General features: G+C 41.8%; 1 long non-coding RNA gene across 1 annotated transcript; it reads right to left on the reverse strand.

Moving 5' to 3' along the window:
* Positions 1-6,569: 6,569 nt before the first annotated feature.
* LOC141378712 (uncharacterized) lies at positions 6,570-9,539 on the reverse strand. Its single transcript, XR_012393948.1, has 5 exons — positions 9,228-9,539; positions 8,933-9,076; positions 8,622-8,828; positions 8,343-8,481; positions 6,570-8,235 (listed from the first exon to the last, which is right to left on the reverse strand). It is a non-coding gene; the product is annotated as an uncharacterized lncRNA (long non-coding RNA).
* Between the last annotated feature and the right edge of the window lie 502 nt (positions 9,540-10,041).

A 10,041-nucleotide genomic window follows, 5' to 3' on the forward strand; every position in this document is an offset into this window, starting at 1 on the left:
CTCGCCCGCCGTCTGCTCCTCTGAAGTCACCCGCGGCTGAAATCGCTGTGCGCCATTCACGTTCCAGGCACGCTAGACCGTGCAGCTGATGCGCTCTCACTGCAGCAGATATGCCCTGGAGAATGGAGACTCCACCCCGAGTCTGTTCAGCTGATATGGGTGCGATTCGGGGAGGCCCAGATCAATCTGTTTGCTTCCCCCGAGAACGCTCATTGCCAGTTGTTTATTTCCCTGATCAAGGGCTCTCTCGGCACGGATGCACTGGCCCACAGCTGGCGTCGGGGCATGCGCAAGTATGCATTTCCCCCAGTGAGCCTGCTCGCTCAGTTTCTGTGCAAGGTCAGGGAAGACGAGGAACAGGTTCTACTAGTTGCGCCCCTCTGGCCCAACCGGACCTGGATATCAGAGCTCTTCCTCCTCGCGACGGCCCTCCTCTGGCAGATCCCTTTGAGAGAGGACCTACCCTCTCAGGGACAGGGCACCATCTGGCACCCTTGCCCCGATCTTTGGAACCTCCACTTGTGGTCCCTAGACGCGAGGAAGACTTAGGTAACCTACCGAGTGCGTTGGTTAATACCATCACTCAGGCTAGAGCCCCCTCCATGAGGCGCGCCTACGCCCTGAAGTGGAGTCAATTCACTGAACGGTGTGTCTCTCGCAGAGTAGACCCCCGAAATTGCCAGATCAGTGTTGTGCTCTCTTTTCTCCAAAAGAAGCTGGACAGCAGGCTGTAGCCCTCTACTCTCAATGTTTACGTGGCCGCCATCTCCGCTTATCATAACGCAGCAGCTGGCGGCACCGTGGGAAAGCACAATCTCATCATCTGGTTCCTCAAAGGTGCTAGGCGAATTAATTCATCCCGCCCCCCTCTCATGCCCTCTTGGGATCTCGCCCTCGTTCTTATGCGCAGATCCCTTTGAGCCACTCGATTCAGTATCTCTAAGATTTCTGTCCCTGAAGACAGCTCTGCTGGTCGTGTTGGCCTCCATCAAGAGGGTCAGGGACCTGAAGGCATTTTCGATCAGTGACTCATGCCTGGAATTTGGGCCGGATTGCTCTCACGTTATCCTGAGACCCTGCCTGGGTTATGTGCCCAAGGTTCCTACCACCCCTTTTAGAGATCAGGTAGTGAACCGGCAGACCCAACCCTTTGCTTACTTTTTCCAGTTCGCGCCCTGCGCATTTATGTGGGCCATACTCAGCACTTTAGATCATCTGAGCAGCTCTTTGTCTGTTATGGCGGTCGGCAGCAGGGAAGTGCTGTATCGAAACAAAGATTATCCCACTGGATTGTGGATGCCATTTCACTCGCTTATTCAAGCAGAGGTGAGCCATGTCCCCCGGGAGTGCGTGCACACTCCACTCAGAGCGTTGCATCCTCTTGGGCGCGTGCACGCGGCGCCTCTCTAACAGACATTTGTAGAGCTGCATGCTGGGCGACACCCAACACATTTGCAAGCTTTTACAATCTGCGAGTGGAGCCGGTTTCCTCAAGGGTATTAGGTAACCCTTTGGTGATTGAGGAAACAACTTGGTAGGGTGTTGAAACACGCTTGCTGCGCCATTCTTCCGAACACAGAGGTACGTGCGCCTTTTTATCTGTCATTAAAGTTCCCCGTCAGGTGAGCCCTGCAGATTCCTCCATGGCCCCCAGCACTGACTCAGCGGAGGAGTCACTTGTTGGCCCACTACGTTGTTGGTCTACCCGCTGGTCAGCCCGCGTCTTGGGTATAGGTGCCTGCTATGTGTGATCCCCACTAGGCGATCCCATATGCTTATTCCGCTACGGTTAAGTCCCCCCCCTCGGTGGACCCGTGTCTTCCCTCTCCGCTAACCACTTTTTCTATGCGTACTCCCCCTTCTTAGGGCTAGTCCATATGTAAATTCTGCCATCTTTCCCCCCTTGGGTAGCGGATGGCCTCCGCAGCGTCCTCCCTATTGGGATTGCACGCTTCCCAACGTACTGTCGTATTTTCCTAGAATTTTCTAGACGCTCACGACTTCCAAAAAATATATATCTAAATCCGTAAAACTTCTGTTGAAGTGGGATAAATTCACGCTTGCTTGACTATCCCCTCACCGGGGCGTTGGTAAGGTGCAGGCATTATGGCGTTTTCCATAGTTCTCCCATACGTGGATTTTCCCAAGATCAAATCCACTTATAGCACTGAAGTTCCCTACAGAAGTAAGCCTTCGTTCCCCGAGGAGGGGAACGGAAGTGCCATACTCTGTCGCCATAATGACTGTCCCTTAGCTGTTTGAAAGTCTCTTCAGCTTAAAAGGATGGCATTTGCTCGCTCCAGGTGTGCTTATATGCTGGGATAATTGTCAATGAAGCACACCTGCGGAAGCTTACGCTGCCAACTAATTGCATTCATTGGCCTGTTCAATACTCTTTCAGACAAGCGGCTTCTGAACCGAAACCTCCCATACGTGGATTTTCCCAAGATCAAATCCACTTATAGCACTTCCGTTCCCCTCCTCGGGGAATGAAGGGTTACTTCTGTAACCTCGAACGTTTTCTATTTTTGGACTCGAATTCGGCATCCTACTGCACAACACAACATCTTTCCCATTGCAGCCTGTTCTTTTTTTGCAACTGGGGACCCGTGTGACATCATGTGTGACGTAGGTTGGTAATTGGTCTATTGGTCAACTTGCCATGGAGGGTGGATCTGAACCTGCCCTATATAAGTTTGGGACCGAAAGCAACGCCTCTCTCTGTTCAAACTCTCTGCTCTGAAACACGCTGCCTTGGAGCTCTCTCTCCCGGCTCCAAAGCAACCCCCCTCTCTGCTCTGAAACACGCTGTTTTGAACTTTTCTTCAAACTCTCTGCAACTTCCTCAGAAACCTAAGAACGAGACCTAAGCATTGAAACCTTCAAAAAAGCAGGCGGAAACCCAGACAGAAAAGGATTAATCGCACAGCTCGGACATTTCACTGTTCAGACTCCTTTTGCTGCTTCAGCTTCAAACACGGACTCACCCCCACTACAACCCTCGCGGGAACAAAGGACAACCAGCCGAACCACGTGCTCAACAACGGGAGCTCTGACATCACGGACACACTAAAGTATCAACTCTCTTCCAACATCTAACTTGGTGTGAACTAAATTCAACCCTAAAGAGACAATAGAAGGGTTATTGAATTTGATTACGTTTAGTTTGCTTGGTTTGTTCTTACAAACTCCAAGGTTTTTCCCATCATTACATCCTCTCAACCTCTTACTTCACGTTCGTTAGTCTTCCCTATGCTTGTATGAATGTGTTTGTGTTAGGTGTTGGTTTCTGTTAGAGTAGTCAATAAAGTTTAATTTTGTATAAAGAAAGGTGCCTGTGTATATTGAAGGGCCATGAAACCCCCTCGTTTCAGCAGGGTGTTTTCACACCTCTACTTTGGAAAAAGTCAGAAAAGTGGGGGTGTCCAGCTCTGTTTAGGGGGGAGTGTCGGAGGAACTAAAGTGGGAGGGTGTGGGAGTGTCTATTTGGGCACGCGCGAGTTTCAGTCAAAATACACAGGAGAAAGGGGTGGTGTTTAACCTACATGGACATCTGTAGTCGAATTATTTGCCAAATTATTAAATGTTGGACTTTAACTGCAGTTTGGCTCTTTCATTCAGGGAATTCATTCATGCCTCTCGCGACAAACGAGATATTTGATTCGAGGATCTGCTCTAAGCGTGTATTTTTCATGCAATGTTTAATACCGCACGGCGAATGACAGAAAAAAACTCTGCATTTCCCGGAAACTTAGATGCACACGGCAGGTAGCGTCCGAAAGCCGCGTGTGTTATTCCGGTCACAAAATGCGGTGCCAACATGTTTGCACTCAATGCAATAGTTAACTTAATTCGATACGAACAAACTGAATATACAAAGAGCACTGGTCGCTCACTTACCAAATCTGTAGAGACAGGACAATCCACAGCAACTAGAGCCGCGTCTTTATGAAGAGAAGACTACATCCGGAATCCGGATTTCAGCGTTTGCAGATGAGAACAGCTCTCAGGTAAACAATAATCCCCCTTAGACGCGTAAATTATTGTTGTCAAGCGTCGCGCACACTGTCACACATGATCCAGATGAGCTCTTATAGAGAGAAAATGAAAACGAAACTTAATGGCAGCAAACTGTAAAAGCAACACTTCACGCTTGTTTAGCCAACACAACGTGGCGTCTCTGTGGTGTAAAGACGGTGATACTAGGGTTGTAACAATATACCGGTATGACGGTCTACCACGATTTGAACGTGCACTATTATCATACCATGAACAATTGCATATCAACGGTTTTAACCCTTAAAGACCGAGACAGCTGCCCGCGGCTAAAAATAAGTATTGCTCTTAAATGTTTAATAACTTTTGATCCGCTGATCCGATTCATACAATTCAAAGATTGGCATAAAGAAGAGAATCTCAGCTTTCAAGTGCTGTATCAGATAACATTCAGAGGCTCCGGAATCAGTGCGATTACGTCATCAAAATTTGACAACGCTGATTTGACAAAGAAACGCTCGTCACTGTGTCTCCGGACAAACCAGACATGATACATTAGGCTCGTTTGACTTAGCCAAAATCTGCGCAGAATCGATCACCGGTGATCACCGCAAGATGCATGCCGGTTAGAAATGTGTCTGCCTTGCCTTCGCCTCGCTCTGATGTCACGCTGACGTGCGCCAAAAAACTCTCGCAATCGCGAGGCGGGTACCTCGGATAGAGCAGTCGGCCGCAGTTGCTCTCAAAAGACTGCGTTACCAAAAGCATGATGGGAAACGACTGGCTGACGACACAGCTTAATGCTGATTGGATGAGACTGACACATTACACTTTATTATCTTGTTTTACTAAGGTTTATACCTGGATTTGTTGAATACCTTTTTTTTGTATTTTCGTTGATAATTAATAAAAAGTCATAATGAGCATTACATATGGTTATTTATTTAGATTTACACACAAACAAAAACAAAACACATCTTTGTAAAACAATGTGACCTATCCAATATAACTAAATGTTACTAATAAATCATTAGGATGTGTGTGTGCTGTATTTTATTTCTCTCTCAGTTTTAAGTCCTGTTTGTTGTCATTTTCACTTTTTGTATGTTTGTGTGAATTTTGTATTGTAATTTTTATGCAGCGTTATTCAATGAAAGTCAATCCAATATATACATATATTCAGACATACAAAGGTAATCAGACTGTTTTGTCATTATGCCTCATCTTTGTGTGGTTTCATATGAGAAGTGAAAAGGGTGTAGTAAACAAGACACACACACATAGGTATATATATATATATCTGTATGTGAAGTCAAAAGTAATGTTTAATAGACCAAGAATATTTTCACAGTTTTTCCTACCGTCTAATAGTTTTTATTCTGGAGAAAGTCTTGGGCTGTGTATTTTAGTCTGGCTGGAGTAAAAGCAGTTTATATAGACCTAATAAGCTTGTCAATATAATTAACCCCCTAAGAATTTATTTGTCAAACAAACATTTGTCATGACCCCTCACTCAAAAGCATCTTGCTATAGCTACTTCATTTATAATGTAGCCAAATTAGGTTTCTTGAAAGTTTTCTTGCTGTATAAGCTGTTTATTTTGTTATTCTTTTAACGTTTGTTGAATATACAGAATTATATTTTAAATACACCCTTTTAGTTAATGAGCTGTTCATCTTCTGTAATTCTGTGATATTTCTATTGCATCCACTCCCACATTAAAAAATACTATAGTAATGTATACTGTAGTGCTTTTGAATCATGTTATAAAATAGCCTATTTAAATTTTATAGTTGCTCTGGTATCACAACAACTATAAACATAACCCAATACTGAAAAAACATGTTCAAAATGCAATAATATTTACTATAAATAACCATAGTATTTTTTCATGAGGTCATTCGTCTGCGATAAAAAACGCGAACGAGATCTCCGCCACTGGTGACGATTCCAGGTGGCTAAACGGTGAGATTCAGCAGGTGTCCGACTTCTGATGTAATTTTTGAGCCCTCCTCTTACTGCGCACGCCTGCTCTCGTTTATAATGTAGTCAAGGCGAGGCGCACCTCAAACGAGCCTATTGATGCATTGTCCCTCCTCCATGCCCAGATTGGTTCAAACTTGCTATATCACAACCAATAAGCATAGGTTTCGCTTTTGTTTGTGGACCAACAATGAGCTTTTTGAACACGGAATGAGAGATAGGCATACATTTATGCATGGCTAAATAAAACGCAAAAAAAAAAAAAAGTTTTGCATGAAATAATTCTCATACTAAGTACTTTTGCATGCACAGCAGCACAGAAACATGACAAAACAGTGACACAGCAAAGACGAACTGCTGCTCTTGCTGTTTTCAAAAGACGCAAATGAAGGTGCAGCTGTTTGTCTGCATTGCAGACAACCATATCCAAATCCATATCCACAGACAACCATATCCATGCTGGCACATAAAACCTAAGGATGGTCCATATTGAATCTAGTTTTGTTATGTAACTATTTATAGTATAGTAAATATTTATATCTATTTTTACTGAGGATTTGCACCATGTTTATTTGGACTTTGACACATTATTTATTATTTTCTTATTTTTTTTATTTGTTCATTGTACAAGTGGACACATTCTCTCACCTCAGCGGTCAAGATTAAGTCCTGAAAATCTCAACATGCTTACATTTATTTATCACAACCTAGACTGAAAAAAACAACGCTTTAAATACATGTTTACAGCCATAAACTTGGTATTGCACTTTTGGTCTCCCATTTATCCTGCTTATAAGGAAGGACAGTTTAAGTTTATTTTTGTCTAATCTTAAAAGACCTTGCTTGTTTATTCCTTCTAATTTAATTTATTAAAATGGGAAATTTTTCAGTTTATTTTTATAAAAGACTTCTATAGTTCTATTAAAATGGTTCTTTCAAAAGTTTGTTGAAATAAAACCTTTGTTCAGTCAGAAAACGTGTTCTTATTCTTTTCAGGGTCTTTGCTATGAGAATTACTATTTAATACCGTATACCGCGAAACCGTCAAACCGTGGTATTGTTTTAGACGATTATCATACCGTAAAAAATTCATACCGTTACAACCCTAGGTGACACTAATGAATATTAATGAAGTTGCACAATAGAGCACGCTGATTGGTTTGAACCAAGCCTTACTCATGCATTAATGCAACACATTGTAAGACATAATAAGACTCACTCTGGCACAGACGCCCAGTCTGCACGCTGGAATACAGGCTATTATGTCATGACTGTGACGCAGCTTCAAAAATTAGTTTTAAACCGGAAGTACGAATTTGCTTGAAATAACGCAAAAACAACCAATTTACACTTTTTAGTGAAATATAGGTGTCCTAATAGTGTTTTTAGCAGTGTGGGACACATATACGTCTGTCAACAGCTCAAAAAATGTGTTTTGGTGTTTCGTGACCCTTTAATGAATCTAATGTCTTAAACTTTGATCTTGTTACCCTGCTCAAACTCTATGGGTTTTTATTTTGATAGCATCGCTGAACGGTTTGTTCGTTCCGATCTAAAGAGTCGATTCATTTGAATCCCCGTTCAAATGAATCTTCCTCCCGTTAAGCTAGTCCGCTATATTATGGTCCAGAAGGTACGCGAGCACTGAAATCTAAATCATAACTCCCAACATTATAACGGCGGAAAAGGCGTGGGAAGAAAAACCTTGAGCTAATTTACTACAGTTATAATGGTGTAGATATGCGAGCGCTTCAATCTAATTATAATTTGTAACAGATTTTGTATGTAGATATGCGTGCAAGTTAATCTATATTATTAATATAATTTGCTACATGTTTATTGGTGGAGAATAAACATTAAATATGTAATTTTTACAATAAGTTGCAGACTTTGCATTCTTTAACACCTTCTGAGAAAGAGTGTATTTGTGAGCTTGACCTGTGTGGTTGATTTTACATGAAAGTAATGCACAAACTGTACTGTTGTCCAGTGACATTCTGTTTTCTGTAACGATCTTCCTTACCATACTAAATACCCTTTCAGAACTGGCATTGCTGTGAGGAATGCATAATAATGCCTTCATAAGCCTTGCCAGCACACTGAACCTCACATCCTTGCCTAGCTGGCCCCAGAATCTATCAAATCTGTCTGCTTGGGGGAATTGCTTGCTATATGTGACCTGGTAGTCAATGAGTTCCTCTCTCAGCCTATCCTCAATGAAGTTCAACTGAAGGAACAGTGCTACTAGCCTTGTCACTGTAAACAAAAAAAACAACAACAATAGTGTTGCTAACTGAACACTGCTGCAATTATGTAAACCAAGCAATACTTTATAGTACAAATGAATTGTTAACTGCCCCTACCTAACTTCTACCTGTCCCTGGAGTAATAGCAAGCCGAGATGCAGGGTCCAGCACTCTCAGGTCCTTCAGGAGTTGGGAGTCAAGTGGAAAGCAGCTGAACATTTTTTTCAGGACAGCTTCATAGAAGGTTTTCAAAGTTCTACAACAGGTTAATAGTAAAAACAATATGCTTTAGATATTAATAGCAATCATTTTAAGACAGACGCACTATGATAGTTATCCCAGGTTGTCAAAAAATGAAAGCATACCTATATAAAAAGTGCACAGTAATATACTTACTTAAAGATTTTTTTCTTGGCTGAAACAGGGAGCTCTGCTTTTCTGATCAATTCCATTGTCTCTGCTCCAATGAAGAGGTCTTCATCTGCCAACTGATGTCTCTCTCCATAGTTCACCAAGATGCTGAGATGGTATGAGATAACCCAAAAAACGCCTGATCAGCCTGGACATCTCCTCTTCAAGCCTGTGAATCTGTATTCCCTCAGACTGTAGACAGTATACAAAGCCACAAAAAAAAGTGAAACAATAATTTTACCATATGCAATTATTACCATATTACTGACATTATCCAAAGAGGTCATGACGCTCACCTGAAATTAAATATTAAATTCAGCTAAAGGCTGGGCGACACTCAGGAACATAAAGTATATCTTTATAACAGGATCACTGAGATGGCTTGCCAGTTCATGAACCCTCGCATTCCTCTCCACCTCCTCAATGCTGTTAAAGTATGCCTAGACATATATATATATATATATATATATATATATATATATATATATATATATATATATATATATATATATATATATATATATATTGCAACAAATGCAACAAAAACACACCCTAATACATTTTTTAAATATCAGCTAATTGGAATCCTACCTTCAGAGCATCCCACTGATTCAGTACTCTCTGTATGCATGTCAGCAAACTGAGCCACCTGGTGCTGCAGTACCTCAGCAGCTTAAGGCTGTCAGAATCTGTGAACTCCACAAAGTCCTTGTAGAGCTCACACCTCTTGGCACTGAAATGATTGCAAATTTTGCTTGCTTGCTTTTATCTGCACCAAGGCCTGTGGCAACCTCCTCCTATAATGTTTCCTTAACCTGCAAATCTTTATTTTTACAAATTTATAGATTAAACAGTACTCTTTGCTTCTCAAGCTCTATGAGGAGTGTCTACAGTCAGAAGATCGCCTGTGATATCATGTCATTTGGTTTTTGATTGTCAGGTTGCTGTAGGCCTATAGTTATAATAATATTTCTACAATATAGTAATATTTATACATGATCAAACTAGTGTTGCTTTCTCCGCTTCAGTGATGCTCACTGCGAGCTCACATCATCCAGCATGCGTGACGAACTACACTACCCACAATACATTTTGCTATGGACTACAACTCCAGTAAATAGCACAAGCAGTCTTATAGCGGCCACTACCCCTCTCCTGCAACACTAGCGTGCAAGTTAAGCAAAACTGATACTAAAATTGTTTTACATTATGTTTTTTAGTTTGGGCCTAAAAAAAATATTTGTTGCAGTTTTTACTTGTTTAAGTTCATTTGATTGATATTATAATTATATTATATTATTAACGCATTTATTGGATAAAATTGCTACTTTTTTTGTCATTCAATGTGTTTTGGTCATTATCAATGCACTGTCACTTTAACTGAGCGTGAGCAGCACAGCAAAAA

Source organism: Danio rerio, chromosome 18 (genome assembly GCF_049306965.1).
Source record: "Danio rerio strain Tuebingen ecotype United States chromosome 18, GRCz12tu, whole genome shotgun sequence".
Classification (NCBI taxonomy): Eukaryota; Metazoa; Chordata; class Actinopteri; order Cypriniformes; family Danionidae; genus Danio; species Danio rerio.